Raw genomic sequence first — 13,004 nt, forward strand, 5'->3', positions numbered from 1 at the left:
AAGTTCAGTCCTGGGGCCCCTGTATACCAAATAAGCAGCGGTTACCACACCACTTCTCTGATTGGCAAACTGAGGCTCAAGCTGTTAAGAAGCCTGAGGTCTCAGGGGGCAGTGAGTGGGGAGCCAGAACTCCACCCTGGGCTGACCACGCAGCATGCAGCCCCCACGTACATGGAACTGAGCTCCTCACTGGCCCCGGCCTGGCTTCTCTGAGGGACCCTTATTTCAGGGCCATCCCTGGCTCCCAGCCCCACTCGGCCTTCTGCTGCTGCCCCGCCCCTGCTGCTGTGAATTCATTGTGGCCCATGGCACACCTGTGGGCACTGGCCTGCGCTGGGCGCCCCCCTGGGCTATGGCATCCCAGACTCAGACCCAGACTCTGGGTCATCCCATCTGTGGGGAGCATTATGGGCTGAATCGTGCCCCCTCCCCCCAAAAAATACTTGGGAATCCTACCCCCTGATTCCTCAGGATGTGGCTTTATTTGGGGACAAGCTTTCACCGTGGTGATCCAACTGAGGGCAAGCCCTGGCCCTGTGGGACTGACCTCCTTAAAGAAGAGGAAATTTGGACACCAAGGATGTACACAGGAGAACACCATGCAAAGATGAAGGCAAGTCCAAGGGGATGCGTCTACGCACCAAAGGACACCCAAGACGGCCAGCAAACTGCCAGAAGTAGGGGAGAGGTCTGGGAGAGAGCCGTGCTCCCAGCCCTCAGAAGGGAACACTGCTGCCACCTTGGTCCTGCTCCTAGCCCCGGGAACTGTGAAGCCATCACTTCCTGTTGTGTGAGCCCCCTGGCGTGCGGTGCTCTGCTGTGGCAGCCCCGGCAGACCCCCACAGGCCGGCACACCCAGGAGCACTACCCCCTCCCGGCTTTTGCCCAGGCAGAGGCCTCCCCCTGGGATGCGGTCCTCCCCACCTGTGAGGGGCCACACCTGCCAGCCCTGCCCAGGCATGGAGAACCGTGCCTGTGAGGCACGGTGGCCCAGACTGGGGACTGGAGGCTCTGAGTGAGCCAGGAATCTGACCCCTTGGGGTCTGTGGTTTCCACGCAGCCTCTTGCTGCCCCCTCCCTCCACAGGGGGGCTTCCTGCCAGCCTGGAGCTGTCCTTGCAGGAAGGTGAGACTCAGCCTTGGGGCATTTGGGACCTCAGAGTGTTTGGATCCAAGTTCCCCCTTGATGAACAGCCATTCACTCCCAAATGCGCTGTAAATGAATCAGAAACACCCGGATTCAACTTCCCATGAAATATACATGGGTTTATAGATGTTAGGGAGTGAGTTTGGATTATTTTTTTAAGGGCATTTGGGCACTGGCCCATGCTGGCTGTCGAGGACCTGGAGACAGGGAGAGATGAGACTGGCTTCGAAGAAAAGCTGAGCACAGATGCCTGCCTCCCATGAGGCTGGTGGCCCTTCACTAAGGATGCTGCCCACCAACAGTCCTGTAATTGGCTCAACCCATTGTACAGATGGGAAAACAGAGACTGCTCAAGACGCTAGCCTGGAAAGAGGCACAACTAAGCTCCGGACCCTGCTTTCCCTGACTCAGCCCTGAGCCCTCTCCTACACGGTGAGGGTTTCAAGAACCCCTGGGGAGATCAGGGGGCCCCAGAGGGGAGCAGTTCTGGAGCAGGGGCTGGGGCTGGAGGGGCAGCCTCAGCCGTGGCATAAGGACTACTGAGACCCGCCTAAGTAATGTGTTCTGGAGGGTTCAGGCACCCAGATGGGCCCTGGGCTGTGAGCAGGCACAGTGTCTCCCCTGTGGTCCGGACACACTAGGAGGTGGCTTGTGGGGACTTGGGCCATGGCCAGGTGGGGTCAATGACCTCAGGTGGGATGACTTGCTCCAGCTCTGGAATCCCAATCACTGCCCCCACCCACAGTGTCCTGGGCTTCTGGCCCAACGCCCCCGGACAGCTCTGTCCTACGGCCCAGTGACTCTCCCTGGAGTCCCAGCTGCCAGGGGGGCCTGCCATGGGTTATTCAGGGCTGCTTCCTCTGGACAGAGTGATATGGAAAGTGGAGGAGGGGAGGAGAGGTTGCGAGCTCTGAGTGCCCCCGGGCCAGCTGAGCTGGGGCGGATGCCAAGGCCAATGGGGCCCTCCCTGCGGGACTTCGGACCACAGGCCTGTCTCTGGCCCACGCCCTGCGGCTCCCTGAAGCCCCAGGCTCAGCCACACCTGTGCGTCTTCACCCCTGCTTCCCCCACCGCCCGGTGTGCCCCCACCTCTGCAGCCCTCCCCCCGCCCAGCTTCTACCCGCACGGCGGGGCCTGCCCGGCTCAGCAGCACGGCGCCCATCTCCCGTCCCCTGTCCCCTGTCCCTTGTCCCCACTCAGGCTGCGTGCGGGCACGCGGAGATCATCGTCCCACAGCTCTGGGGATGACGCCACTGCCCCCTCACCACCGCACCGCAGCTCGGGAGAAGCCTGGCTCCAGCCCCCACCCCCCCCACCCCCCGCGCCCAGCAGAACCTGCGGCGATCCTCGCAGATTTCAGGATGTTCTTCTCCCTGAGCTGATTTGGGGAGCGGCTGATTTCTGGCTCACGGCCGCACGTCTGTCCAGGCGCCCCCTTTGCTGAGAAAGAGGAGAGGGCAGTTTCACCCCAAAATCTGCTACACAGGTAGACACGGCCTCTCACTCCTCCGTTTGCTGCCCCTTCCCCCAGGCCCCAGGCCGCTGTGGCCCAGGGCTTCTCCAGAGCCGAGATGGGTCTGCCTGGGGCAGCAGCAGGCTCAGGGGCTGCAGGGCTGACCTGCCAGCATCAGCGTCACGCTTGCCCAGGGGGCAGTGACCCCAGAGGCATCAATTATCCAGGAAGAAAAGAATACTGGGCGGTGGGGGAGGGGAATAAATTAAGGGTTTGGGATTAACAGAGACACACTACTATACATAAAATAGATAAACAACAAGGTCCTACTGTAGAGCACAGGGAACTAGATTCAATATTTTGTAACTATCTTAATGGAAAGAACTGAAAAAGAACAGCTATGTGTAGATACCTGTATGACTGAAGCACTTTGCTGCACACCTGAAGCTAACGCAGGCCGGGCACTCCTGGGGATGCGGTGCAGGCTCCCAGGAGAGCTGTCCCTGCTGGCGCCGCCCTCCCTCTTGGTATTCGAAGGCCCAGGGAAGAGGGGCGAGGGGAAGACCGCGTGCCAGGCAGCTGCTCGACCTGAGCAGCTCATGTGCCCCGTCTCACTTCGTCCTTGTAAACCAGGAGACAGGCTGACACTGGAGCCCGTTTAACAGATAAAGTAACTGAGGCTCAAAGATGGAGCCAGGCTTCACCCAGTATGAACTTTGGGAGTGGGCTAGGGTCCACATGGTGGCAGCTGATCCCGGGAAGCCTCAAGGGACCGCCAATCGCTCCAAGGTCTGATGCCCCTGCTGTGCCCACCCCACACCTGAGCAAAGGCTGGGAGGGCCCTGAGGGTCGGGGAGCACTGTAGAGCTGGGAGAGGTCAAGGTATTTTCAGAAAGCCACATGGCCATCTCCCTGGGGATCATGGCAAAAGGGGAACTGACGGGGTGGACAACGCTGGGGGGACAGAACAGCGGAGCGAGGAAGGTGCTTCTCCGGCAGGAGAAGACAGTCAGCTGTCCCCTGGGGTGCGGCGTCCAGTAGGACGTGGCCTGGGAGGACCTGGATGGGCCTCACAACAGCGCTGTGGGTACCGGACCGGGATGACGAGGCCTGGTGATGGTGGGGGCGCTGGAGGCACAGGCCCCCCTTGGGGTGGGCAGGAGGACTCGGGCCAGGGGCTGAGTGCTCAGGGCTGTGAGGGAGGCTCCAGGCCCAGCACCTGTTTCTCGGATGAGGACGAGGAGAAGCTGAGAGGCTTGCTGAGGCCCAGGGCTGGAGCTAGGGCGCTGAGCCCCCAGGCGTCAGCCCTTTCTTGGGAGTTGTGGGGTGGCTCCCCCTTTGCTTCCCGCTGCAGCAGGTCTGGGGCGCAGCCTGAGAATCAGCATTTCTAAGAGGTTCTCAGATGATGCTGGTGGTTCTGGTGCCAGGGACCATTTTGGGAACTGATGATTTAGAGAAGACAGGCAGAGGCACGGAGACAGACAGAGACACATAGAAAGTCAGAGACACACAGAGAAAGGCAAAGACAAAGAGACTTTGGGGCCCTCAGTTAGCATTGACCTGGCTGGTACCTTGGTGTGGATCTCAGAGAAAGTGACGGGAGTGGCTGAGAGGCTGGGACGCCAGGGGGCAGCCCTGGCAGGATCTGGGACAGTGGGGTGCAGGTGCTGGCACCCAGGCCTGCGGGACACAGGCTGTCAAGGGACAGGCAGCGATGCTTTGTGCCACCTGCATTGCCCAGGCCAGCTGCTGGATGGCTATGGACGCGCTCTTGGCGGGCCCAGAAAGGGCCCTTTGAGGCGGCTGGCTCACTCTGCTGTCATTAGAATCACCAGCCGCGGTGGCCTGCTGGAAGAGGCCATCTCCTCCAAGCTCCTCCCTCGATGGCCAGGCCGGCTGGTTCCTGGCGGATGCGTCCCCAAGAGAAGCAGGGCAAGTTTGCCCCTTTCCCGGGCAGTGGGAACTTTGGGGGCTTCAGCCTGGATCCAATATCCCAGGCTGACCGTGGAGGCCCAGGGCCTTGCGAGCGGGTGGCAGTGACCCCATCTCACCCCAGGGAGGGGGGCCATCACGTCCCCAGCCTGGCCCGGTGCCCCCTCGGTGCCTGGAACTGGCAGGGCCACAAGGAGGGTTTTGTTGCCCCCGGCGAGGGCAGGCCTGTGGGGGGCTGGCCCCTTTCATCTCCCAGGCCCCCAGGCTCCCCTCTCTCTGGCCGGGACCAAGATGCTTTCAAATAGCAACAGTCAAGAGGCTGGGGGGGCGGGGGGCTCGGGGGCTGGGGGCTCGGGGCCTCTGAGGTTGCGCACAAAGGAGTGAACATGTCTCCTGGAGACAGAAGAAAGGAGCCCCACTTGCGTTTAAAAATAGACGCCTGGTCCATGATGCTCTGTCCCCGCCTCCCGGCCAAGCTCAGGACACCGTGACCCTCTTCTCGGGGCCAGACCTCCACCTCCCCGTCCTCCCCCCACCCCAGCCCCGGCAGGTGCCAGTCTCAGAACATTCTTTCAAGACAGCTCAGCCAAAGAGCTAGCTCGAATGTCACCTCCCCAGCACACTTCTCTTCATTTGGGCCCAGCTGGTCCCCCAACCCTATCCTAAGGGTCACAGTGAGTCTGCCACAATGGCCTCCACTGGCCTGGACACTCCAGAACGATCATCTTTGGGCTTTTGGCCCTAACACAAGACCGGACACTCAGAGAAGGGAGGGAGGCAGGGAGGGACCAACACAGGAATGAGTGAAACCTCGAACTCTAATTTGCCTCTCCTGGCCTCGTCTTTCTCTCTCCCCCCTGCTGACCCCTCCCCAGGTCTGTCCACTCATTCTCCGGCCCTCCTTGTACCTTCTCCATATCGGCGCCAAGGTTCTGCCCCTCTGGGATGAGGACACTTTTCCACGGTCCGTGGCAGTCCTTTCTGGAGCTTGGCCTCGGGCAGGAGCCCACCACGCGCTGGCCTGCCCCTTGCCCACAGTGCTCCAATAGGGGCCACCTGCGCTGGGCCCTGTGAGGGCACAGGCGCTGCGTGGGGAGCTGTGTGTCTCCTCTTCCCAGCCTGGTGGTCCTGGAGTGGATGAGGGGAGTGATGGGTCCCCTGCAGAAGCCCAGGGCTGGGCTGGACCCACTGTCCCTGGGGCTGGCAGGGCCGAGCCTACAGCTCCCCGAGGCCACAGGCTCACTCCTGTGGCATCACCTGTGGTCAGCAGAACAATGGCCCCTCAAGACGTCCATGCCCTGATCCCCAGAACCTGTGAATATGTCACTTCACTGAACATGAAAAAGGTAAGGGACCTGGAGATGAGACAATTCTGGGTTATCCAGGTGGGCCCAACCTCGTCCCGAGGACCCTCATAAGAGGGAAGCAGGAGGGTCAGAGTCAGGAGATGGGACCACGGAAGCAGAGGTCGGAGAGATGAGAGGCCACAAGCCAGGGAAAGCAGGAGCCACTAGGAGCTGAAAGAGGCAAAGAAATGGATGTTTCCTGGAGCCTCCAGAAGGAACCAGCCCTGCCAGCACCCTGTGAGAGCCATTCTGGACTTTCGACTCCCAGATCTGGAAGATCGTAAGTCTGTGCTGTTCTAGGATTTGGTGTGATTTGTTACAGCATCCACAAATGACCCCTACACGCCGTCAGGTCCACTCCAGGTCCTCCCAGAACCCTTCCTGGGTGGCTGAGTGCACAGCCACACGAGAAGGCAGGGCTGCAGCCTCCCCATCACCAGCCCCAGACTCTCCCCTCCAGGCCGTGGAGCCATTTTTTTCCCCCAGAGGAAGGATCTGGAAGAGCCACCGGCACCTCAGGCAGCTCCAGCCAGCATCCAGCAGGGCTCTGTCCAGCATGGCTTCGAAGGTGCTGTCTGAAGACTGGGTGACCCAGCGCAACCACGATGGCCACTAGCACCCGAGGCCTTGTTACACGGAGTGGGTGGGGCTCAGGGGGAGCCAAAGCCTTTTCGGATCCCTTTCAAGCTCAAAATTGCCAACAACCCGAACAGCACCAGCCCCCCAGATTCACCCTGAGGCCAGGCTGGAACCTCAGGAGAGAGGGGAGCTTGGCTGACAGGCTTGGGACCCCGTCCTCAGCCCCCAGAAGCGCGAAGCCTGGTGACGTTCATCCTCCTGGACCTTTGGCCTGCAGCTGTAGGATTCAAGGGAAACTCAGAGAGGCCCCCAGAGAGGCCCATAGGGAGTAAACGCTGCCCCAAATGAGATTTGAGGCAGAGCAGCTCATACCGGAACATCGGCAGGGGAGCAGGAGGGTCCGGCTTCAGCCGGGAAATACTGCGGTGGCAGGCGTCTCTTAACCAGATCCAAGTGTCTGTCCTGCAGGTAAGACAGCTGCTGGGTCGGGGGGCCAGAGCCTGTCCTGGTCCAGGAAGCTGGTCCACGTCCACCCTAACAGTCCTGGGGGGTGTCTGGGGGTGGTCCAGCGTGTCTCCCCGGCTCTCTGATGGTTGGGGCTGGGTGGAGAGGGCGCAGCTCGGGGGTCTGACAGCTTCAGGTTCGAGTGCTGGTTCCCCCTAGTGTCACTTTCCCCTCAGAATGTCTTTCCCAGACTCCAGCCAGCCTGCCCCTCCAGGACACTGGTCACACTAGTTATTTCTCGTCCTACATTCTGCGTCCCCATTCGATGACCCTGAGGCCAGGCACCAGCTCAAGGGCGCCACAGAAGAGTCAGGCTCTAGCTGATTATAACTGAGGTGCCTTCTCTGGGTCTCCCTGTGTGTTCCCCCCTCCGAGAGCCCAGCTTCCAGGAGGGAGGATGAGGTCCCAGCTGCTCCCTCCTGTCTCCTCAGGGTCCCACTGGCGGACGGCAGGGGCTCAAGGAGGGTTTGAGGATTGATGGCCACGGATGGACAGTTGGTGAATGGGCTGAAAGGAGCCCCCAGGCTTCAGACCCCCAAAACACCTCTGAGGAGCATTGTGGGCTGGTCTCAGCTTGCGGGCAACCCGGGTCTTGGCACAAATGAAGTAATTTACTGAGTTAGCTCAAAGCAGGACCTGAGACCTGGGGATGTGGGTAATTCGGTGTAAACTGGAAAAACTCAGGCTGCTTCCCTGGATGGGCAAGTGCCCCTAGGGGTGGGGCTGGGGGGAGTCCAGCACCCCTGCTCCCACCCAGCACGTCTCTTGTGAGGTCTGCGGCCGTAGGCGCTGTAGAAGGCGAGGAGGTGGTGGTGTGGACCGTTGTCCCTTCTGGTCCCTGTCCCCTGCAGTCCTGGAAATGTGGGCTACTTGGGAGCAGGGGTGCCTGGAAGTATGTTTATTGCGGGACAGCTGGTGGGCTGGGGGTCTGTTGAAGGGATTTCGAGTTGCTTCCTCTGACCACAGACATTTCGCAGCTCAAGGGCACAGAGGCTCTGACAGCTGAGAACCCTGAGGGATCCCGAGATTTTCCTTTCTCAGGAAGGAGCGCAACCTCTGAGTGCAGGGACCCCAAATGGTGGGGGTTCAACGTGCACCCTCGTATTGGCCCTGAGGCCACCGCAGCCATGACCACCCTCCTCCCGTGGGCACCGCGAGCCCCCCATCCTGCAGTTTTCAGAGGAGAGTTGCAGATTCTGATGCTGCTGACACGGGCTCCACATTAGTGCTGCTGCTGCCTTGGGTGCAAACCTCAGATCCAGCTGATTCTCGGGGCTGCCCCAGGGAACCCACGGCCCTGACCGTGAAGGTGCCGGGCGGACCCACCAGCCTGGACCCTCAGGGGTGAACGCACAAGCCCCATGACGCTTCGCACTCACTCTTTCTGCTACCGTCTGGCAGCCTCTGGCTCCCTCGTCTTCCCCTCAGAACTGCAGATGCCGGAGCTGAGCTAAAGTGCCGTCTCCCGCCCAGGGCCCCCAGCCAGCTGCAGCTCCCTGTGCGTAGAGACAAGACTTATGGGGGAAACGGACCTGAAGGGTAAAGTCCTGGCTGTCTGTTACTTACTGTCTGACCTCGGGCAAGTCCCTTCTCTCTGAGTCTCAGCTTCCCTGTCTGTAAAATGGGGATAATAGTCCCCTCCTGGTGGTTGTAAGGATTACCTGAGGTTTGACTGTGTTTTGAGTGTTGAGAGGGAATGTGAAAAGGATTATTAGGGTTGACCTTCCCCAGGTGACTGGCTCTCAGTAGCACGTGCAGGCCACTTGAAGCCATTTACTTTCCATCCCTTTCGTTTGGCACAAGACATTGGAGGACTGGGAAAAAAAAATCAGAACTCAAAGAGTCTTGAGAGGTTATTAAGCCTGGGCTAAAGCCTTGAAAGGTTGTGGTTCTAAAATTGCCAGCCGGTGGGCAGGGATGAAGCTCTGACTTTCCCTCTCTCTTCCTCCTTCCCCCCCTCCATCCATCTCTCATTCCACCCCTCTCTCCATCCATCCATCCACCCACCATCCGTCCATCCATCCACCTATCACTCATCTGTCCATCCATTTATCCGCTTTTCCATTTAGCAGCAATCTATGCATCATCCGCCTGTCCTCCACGTGGGGCATGGGGAGCCCAGACTGAATCAGGGACATCTGGACCGCCATGGGAGAGGTCAACACGGAATCTCAGAATGGAAAGTAGGTGAGGGGGACCCCAGGGTTGGGGGATTATACAGGGGCCCAGAGGGGAGCTTTAGAACCAGCCTACGGAGGGGCATGGTCCTGGAGGAGCCTCCCTGGAGGAGGCAGCACCACTTTTTTCTGGCATCTGTCCGAAGGTCTGGAGAGTCCAACACGCCCTCATCCCCGGACCACCCTGGTGTCTTCCTGCTCCGCTAGCTAGAAGTCACCTTCTCCTGGCCATTTAATCCCTGTTCCCGTAACGCCACAGGTATCCTAGACTTGAAGGCAAAGATAAAAACATCGTAATAACCACAGCGAGACACAAAATAATAACAATCCCCAGTGCTGGGAAAAAAAAAAAGAGAGAGGCTGTCGCTTACATCTCGATAAATTGTAAACTTTATCTTCTTGTGCTGAGCCTCCCCTTCTCTATTTCATTTACAGTGGATTTTTAATAAAAAAAAGTTGATAAAAATCAAAGCAACATAATCAAAATAGAAAAGCTTGACATTTATAGATGTTGTTTATTACTTTAGTGTTTTAAAGGATTAAAAAAGCACACCAAAATTAGTTTCTTATCAAATGTCAAATTTTCATCAAGTTCTCGCCTACCAACTATTTAAACTTTGTTCTTTGAAACAAAGTTGAGTGCCTCCATGAGAACAGGGGGGAGCGTCCCCACAGACCTGCAGCGACGTTTTTCTCCGCATCGTGGCTCCACTAGAAGCGAACCCTGTCATGTTGTCTTCCTAATAAGCTTGGAGAAGAAGTCAGCTTTGCTTGGTTTTTTTTCCCCTTTTCAGGTATATCTGCTGCGATTTTAGTGCACCCCGTAAAACATAAAGCAGATGGAAACTGGAGTGGTGGAAAGGACCTCTGACCTTGGCTTAGCCCAGATTTCTTCAAACGAGTCTGACCTTGGCCCTGAACGAGCTGATCCTTTCTGCAGCTACAGATCCCCAGGATGGGCAGAGAAAGATGTTCTGTTGGTGGGTGCAACAGCAGCCCCGGGGGGAAGAGAGGCAGGGTCTCAGGTTGGAGGCTGTGAGCCTGGAACAGAGGCTGAGTTGAAGCAGCGTTGGCAGGAAGGGAGAAGGCGAGGGAGCAGAGGGGGGTCCTGAGAGCACAGCGAACACAGAGCACCTGGAACAAAGCCCCGGAGCCTAGAGAAAACTGGGGGTGGCTGGGACGGGACAGGGGCTGGGTCTCCCCTTCTTCAAGATGAAGGGCAGGGTTCTAGCTCCTGGACCACCATGAATATGTTGCAGGGGACGAGGCAGGGGAGTCAAAGAAGGTGGATTTGTAGCCACGTTGTACCACTCGGTACGGGTCCTGAGCCAGACCTCTTCTCCCCCTGGGTCTTAATTTCCCGATGACTTGGCCATCCCTGGCCTCTGTTTTATCGTTTGTATTAAGAATAGAGTAACCACCCCACCCCGAGCACAAAGGGGTACAGGCACCAGTTGTTCTTCCCGCTTCTGAGGCTTCCCAACCCCCAGTTCAGGGGTTGAGCCGGGTGGGGACCCAGAGCCTGACACTGAACAAGTCGGCCTCCCCCATCCCATGTCCAGCCCCCAGTCTTGCCCTGCCAGCAGCAGCAGCCGGGCTCAGAGGTAAAGCTCAGGACACGAGCTGTGAGCCCTGCTTCCCTCTGCCCCCCGTGACCCCCGCCGCACAGCCCCGCAGAGAAGCCACCTTCTCAGATCCAGAGCCTTCTGAAGGGGCTGCGTCCTCCTCCAGAGCCAGATCTCCCCAGAGGGCCCTAGGCTGGGCAGCGGGGGGTGGAAGACAGCGAGGACACAGACGCCAAGAGATTCAGCGTTTCCAGATGGTCAGAGAGGAGAAGATAATGAGGATGCCTGTCTCAGAAAAATCCGTGCAAACAGCTGTCAGGGCAACTTCTTCCCATCAAAGTCACATGAAGAAAATGAGGGGTCGAGCAGGTCACTAGCCCCGGGCAGCCAGCGAAAGCTCAGCAAAGACAGCGGCGGATGCGTTAGGATAATTTGCCTCTGTTACAAACAGCCGCCAAGGGATGGTGTGTGCGGAGCCTAGTCTGTGGGACCCTGCAGTGCGGGCAGGGAAGCCCGCACACAAGCACCAGGGTCTAGAAAGGCGCGTGTGCCGCCGGAGGATAAGCCACGCGCTTGGCGGATTCAGAGGAGGCGGGAATAAACTCTAGCTTTGGTTTAGATAATCTACACTGTGTTCAGGGACAGGCAGAGATGAATTATTTACACCCTGCCACATTAAGGAAATTAGAATAGATTAGAACAGACAAAATCTCCCAATTTCAGTGACTTAACGATCGCACTGCTCTGTCTTACTCCCTGAACATTTCCATGGGAGCCCTCCTGTTCAGTGGGCAACCTTCCTCTGTGGGGGACTCAGGGACCCAGGCCCCTTCTGTCTTGTGGCTCTGCCATCCCCTGGGGCATCCGAGTCTTCTGGGTGCAGCTGACAGGTGGAGAGAGTGACAGTGTGGAGGCTGTCACCCTGTCTCAGAAACCCCAGCCTGGAAGTCACCCACGTCCCTCCCACTGTTTTGTCCTTCAGAGAACATGTGTGTCCACGTGTGGACACAAGGAGGGCTGGAACTGGGGACAGATTAGAAGTGAAGACAGAGAGGAATTTTCTACCAGGGGACAGGGTGTGGAACAGTGCCTGGGGGAGGTGGGGGTCCCAGGAGAGAGACCCGAGGAGCCCAAGACTGCTCACTGTTTCTGCTTCCCCGTCAGTCTCCACTGTTAGACAAGCTGGGGGAGGACTCCAGGCTGTGTCAGCCAGGCTGGCGGAGCCACGTAAGCAGCTGGGCCCCAGAGGGCAGTGAATCTGAGAGCCCTGTGCGCGGTGGGGGTGGCAGGACCAGAGGGAGGGACCGCCTTCTGCCACTGACAAGGACCTCTCCTTGACCGCACTGTAGTCCCGCTCCTCTGAGCACCCCCGTCTTCCCATCTGCCCTGGGCCCTCAGCCTGCCCCGGGCCTCCAGAAGCTGCTGTTAGCCGAGACTCTGTTACACCCTTTTGGTGAGACTCCCCACGCCCTCGGTATCCGACCAGCTTCGTCCTAGTGACTTTCCAGCCACTGACCCCTCCCTCTGCCCACTGGCTGTGAATCCTCAGCTGTCTTTGCTGCCTTTGGAGTTGACTCTCTTGCTCCTATTACAATAGTCTTGAATAAAGATTTTCTTGCAGTTGTTAACTAGTCCAGTGCAACAGTTTCACCACCGCTAATGCCAACCAAGAGTCTGAGACAGTCACTTCATCGAGAACATTCCTCCCAGAAATAACCGCCTCTGTCGGGTTGGGGGCCACCGAGGACTCTCACCACCTGGCTGGTGGTTTGGGGGCTGGAAGGTCATGCCAGCTAGGCAGTGGGGAGGGGGACCTCCAGCTTGGGGAGAGGCACCTCCAGCTTGGGGAGAGGCTGCAGGGAGGGTCTGATGGCCGACGGCACACTTGTTCTGTGGCCCTGGTGGGGCCAGAAATGCCGATGGAGAGCTCTGGCTGAGCTTGAGAGCTCCTGCTGTCCAGGGTGAAAGGAGGGCGTGCACGGGTGGGAAAGAAAGGCCCTCACCCCTGGTGCTCTGTCCGCCCCAGGAGCCCGGGCTGGCTTCTGCCAGGCAGGACGCAAGAGCCCGCAGCTGCCCCCGCGGCGGGGACCCAGAGTTTCCCTGGGGAGCAGGTCCCTGGGCCCGGGCATGAGGGTGCGTCAGGCCCGGGGCCGGGCCATCCTTCTTTGAAGACCACTTTTGTCTTTAAACCTCTCCTGCCCGGTGCCAGCTGAGGCTATTTTTCGGGCTCAACCATTCACCCCAGGGCCGTCTGGCCCTTCTGAAGCCCTCATTAAAGGGTTCATCAGCAGAAACCAAATAC

The 13,004-nt window shown here is 58.8% G+C and overlaps 1 long non-coding RNA gene across 1 annotated transcript; it reads left to right on the forward strand.

Annotated features, from left to right (window-relative positions):
* Window positions 1-8,439: 8,439 nt before the first annotated feature.
* On the forward strand, window positions 8,440-10,001 carry LOC116153355 (uncharacterized). The gene is made up of 3 exons (XR_004137074.2): window positions 8,440-8,499; window positions 9,030-9,143; window positions 9,932-10,001. It is a non-coding gene; the product is annotated as an uncharacterized LOC116153355 (long non-coding RNA).
* The last annotated feature ends 3,003 nt before the right edge of the window (window positions 10,002-13,004 follow it).

The sequence above is a fragment of the Camelus dromedarius genome, chromosome 5 (genome assembly GCF_036321535.1).
Source record: "Camelus dromedarius isolate mCamDro1 chromosome 5, mCamDro1.pat, whole genome shotgun sequence".
Classification (NCBI taxonomy): Eukaryota; Metazoa; Chordata; class Mammalia; order Artiodactyla; family Camelidae; genus Camelus; species Camelus dromedarius.